Source organism: Carex rostrata, chromosome 27 (genome assembly GCF_964058835.1).
Source record: "Carex rostrata chromosome 27, lpCarRost1.2, whole genome shotgun sequence".
In the NCBI taxonomy this organism is placed as follows: Eukaryota; Viridiplantae; Streptophyta; class Magnoliopsida; order Poales; family Cyperaceae; genus Carex; species Carex rostrata.
This window is the reverse complement of record NC_135944.1, coordinates 2,842,055-2,846,350: the sequence shown is the minus strand read 5'-3', so window position 1 is coordinate 2,846,350 and position 4,296 is coordinate 2,842,055. Positions and strand designations below refer to the sequence as shown.

Below are 4,296 nucleotides of genomic sequence, written 5' to 3'. Positions count from 1 at the left end.
TCACTGTTTTTGGATGGTTCAGAATTTTCAGATCAAGTGATTTTCTAAATATCTAAAAAAATAGTAAAAAAAATTAAAAAAATGTAAAATTTGGTCTCCAAACACATATTAATATGGAGAACAAGATAAACGGTTCGGATCGACCGTTAGGATTTAAAAACTCGAATATAGAGCCGTAGCACGGTAACAACCCGTAATATGCATAGTACCATAGACTCACTCTTATTTCTGAACTTTTGACTTTGTAAGTTCTATGAAATGTTGCTAGCTATGTTCATAAGAATTAATTATTAAATGATTATTAAATTTTTGTGTTCAGTTTGATAACTCGTACTAACTCAATTATTCAAAATTTGATGTGTTATTATTTTTAGAGTTACCATTTCCATTTGTTATCCTATGTGCTCAATTATCCAACAACAATTAATTCCATATCCATATACATCTATATTTATAGGTTATTCTCAATTAAAATCTACATATACAATTGCATATATACCGTATATACAGTGACGTTCTGCATACATGAAAACCAAATTTGGAAAACATTGTTGATGATTTTAAGTAAAGTTGAACGCAAGATGGGCCTTGAGGGAAAGAAAAGAAAATGTTGAATCCCCGGCCCAAGAGCTTGTAAATTTTCGCTCTTTTTAAAAAGCTGTTGACTTCAAGCACTCAAAACAGTTCCTAAATCAAAATAAGCCAATGACTCTTTCAAAGAAGCAAGCTAGTTCTAAATAAATTGATGCTCTCCCTATCTCAGAACAGCAACTCTCTATTTCATAACAGGTCTAAACATGGTCCACAATAAATCATGTTATATTTTAAAGCAAAATTGTACATCATACATACGCTAAGTGTATTCAAAATTTTATAATGATGGAAAGTTCTTCTTTCTTTCTGAATAGTGACTCCTACAAATCCTTTCAACAGTCCTTGCAAAAATATAAAATCAGTCCGATTCAATTACCAAATCAATGTAGTTTTATTCTAGATACAAAAGAATGAGTGAAAATTCAGCCGATTGCTTTGATTTTAGCCCCACTTTTATCAATTTTCTGTTTATAAATCGAGAAAAAAATCAGATTGTCTCCAACCGAGTCAACTCGGACTCACCCAATTTTTCAAGCCATAATTAAGGATAAATAGATACCCAAAATCAAAATCAGGTTAGTTTTTTATTTTTTATTTATTTTTATTGAGACTCCTGCTGAGGTAATACATATAATTTTCAAATACTTCTCACTGAAAAGGCTATGTACTATACAATTATGACCCCATATAGGCCCAAGAAAGTGAGTAGAAGATAAATAAAGGCCACACAATTACTTTTATTATCAATAATACCGTACTCTCTTATAATTTTTGTACTCTCTTACAAATTATAAATGACAACATCTCAATTTATAGGCTACATGGTGCTCATTAAATATCTTCGAACATAAATATCATTAAACATGACACATATACCAAATGCATGAATTACACAAATTACACATTCAATATATCGAGAAAACTCAAATACAATAATCCAAATATTTGACTAATTTACCATTTAATTAATTTTACTATTTCCAACATCAGGTGGGACTAACACAGCCACACCATATGCACCTCATCACACACACAATTTTCAATTGCGCATTCACGTTTTCCATCAGATACCACATACTACAGTACTACATGTTTTGGAAACGCAAACATACTACATATATATCTTTGATATATAGTCACTACCAAATTTTCAAAAACAAGGAAGAAATAAACATATAAATTCTTGTATCTCTAAGAATTAGTCTTTGATATAGTAGCAAAGGTTTTATGTATAGGAGGTCGGATGTTCAAAATATAAATTGAAAAATATCTTATAAACATTAAATAGTTGGGTAATTTACACCAACATTTACTTAAAAAAAAACTTGTTAGAATTTAATATGATAATTTTTTATATCATATAGATAAAAAGTCGGCACGTCACGAGTAAACATATGAAAAATCATTATCTATGGATTAGCAAAACTATTGACTAGCCAAAGTCAACCGAAAACAAAACAAATTAGAGGTGTTGTGGTGGAGAAGCAAGTCGCTGGTTATCTTTCTATTTTTAATAGCAATTTATAAGATTTTGGTTATGTTGTTAATTTTTTTAGTTGCATCTTTCATCTTTTCATACATTGTTGCATTTGCTTATATTTCATATGCGGTGTTTCTTGTTTCTTCAAAGAAAAATTGTTAATGCATACTTTTTTAAATTTTTTAATAAAGAAAAATTCAACCACATATATATTGCGTGTGTAATGTTTCGAGATTTTTTTCAATCCGTGCTATGGATTTTTTTTTTCTTTTCAGAATGTTGATAAAAATTAGTTTAATTCGTTATGTATATTATTATATTGATCTCGGCATAAGTCGCTTCATTAGACGCGCGCATGTACAATGAAAATTCTGAGATAACTTGCACAATGACCTAATATATAATTGCATGTGTATTATATTATTTTCTTGAAAAAGAAGACGGTGAATATTGAAACCTTGCAATAATTCCATGTCGAAATGTAGTAGTTAAATAACATAATTTTATATACTTGACCTTTCTCCTACCACATTCCCTTATTCCCATGGACAATACTTCTCTTAACATTCTAAGTTTCAAGGATTGACCTTTCTCCTACAACATTCCCTTATCCCCATGGACAATGCTTCTCTTAATACTAATTCCACCTTCACTTTCAATTCCAGTAACACAATAACAAAGTAGACACTTTTTGCGAGGGAAAAAAATGCATTTATGACGGTCGCGAAAAGTACAGTCGCGAAAAGAAAAAGCTGAACAATAACGGTACTCCGTCGCGAAAAGTGTCTCATTCTTGTTGTGTAATCCCGTTAAGAATGAGGAGGGAGAAAGTTCAACAATACTAAGGTCTCGTCAACCCATCAAGGCCATTCCAGATATTGAAGAAGTAGATAGTAAATACAAACCGGTAATTTTAACATTCCCAAAACGAGAAGCGTGGCTGACGTCATTGCGAAATTACAAAGGTTTTTGGCTACCAGAGGGGCTACTTCCAGGTATTATGTTGATGGAGGAGACTTTCCAATCTCAACCCAGTGATGTGATCGTGGCAAGTTTTGTGAAGTCTGGCACCACTTGGCTAAAAGCCCTCACTTTCAGTGTAATGCACCGAAACAAGTATACTTTCTCATCTCATCCTTTCCTTAAACTCAATCCACATGATTGTGTTCCAATGGCTGAATTTAACTATGCTACGAGAGATGAACAATATCTCGAAACCCTTCCTTTTCCTAGAATTCTTGGAACTCATTTGTCATACTCAATACTCCCTGAAAGCATCAAGACATCAAGATGTCCAATCATTTATATCTGTAGGGACCCAAAAGATGTCATAGTCTCTCTTTGGCACATGATCATCACAAGAAATGAAGGGCTCAACAAATCATTTCCTTTTACTAAAGCCTTTGAATTATTTTGTGATGGTGAAATGCCCTTTGGTCCTGTTTGGGATCACGTTCATGAATATTACATGAATAGTTTGCATCCTTGTGCAAAAATTTTGTTCCTGAAGTATGAGGAAATGATGAAGGATCCGGTCAATGGTGTGATGAAGATAGCAAATTTCATTGGATGCCCCTTCTCAGAGGAGGAGATAAAAAATGGTCTAGTGGAAGAGATTGTCGAGTTATGTAGCTTTAATAAACTTAAAGATCTCGACGTTAACAAAAAAGGGGGGATTGGTAATGTACAAAATGATTATTTCTTCAGAAAAGCTGTTGTGGGGGATTGGCAAAACCACATGATGCCTGAGATGGCTATGAAGTTAGACAATATTACTAGAGAGAAATTACATAATTCAGGTTTTACCTATTGAGTGGCAAGCAAATACGACAATAGTGATGTACTTCATGCGATGTTTGTTTATATAGTTAAGTTGGTGTTACTTTGAATAAAATTGTTATTTTTGTTTTTTTTTAGTAGAATTGTTTGGTTCTTTCATGTACTTGGTTTCGTTTAATTAAAAAAGAACTAAGATAATTCAATTTTGGATTTACGTACGGTTCTATTTCGATCTACCCGACCTTCAACTTTTTAAAATCACGCCATATTGGATTTACATTTCTATTTCTATTTCTATTTTGGATTTACATTCTAGATGATGAGTTCGTATAATCTGTTCCTAAATGATATATCAAGTCAATATATATGAGGGTATTAGATACAATGGCGGAACATAGGTATAACTGGGGGGTGCTAAGCCACCCCAAGATTTGAAACTTTTT

At 32.2% G+C, this 4,296-nt stretch overlaps 1 pseudogene across 1 annotated transcript; it reads left to right on the top strand.

Annotated features, from left to right (window-relative positions):
- Positions 1-2,881: 2,881 nt before the first annotated feature.
- Positions 2,882-4,014, top strand: LOC144545158 (cytosolic sulfotransferase 5 pseudogene; annotated as a pseudogene). Its single transcript, XR_013508406.1, has one exon. The product of XR_013508406.1 is annotated as a cytosolic sulfotransferase 5 pseudogene (transcript).
- The last annotated feature ends 282 nt before the right edge of the window (positions 4,015-4,296 follow it).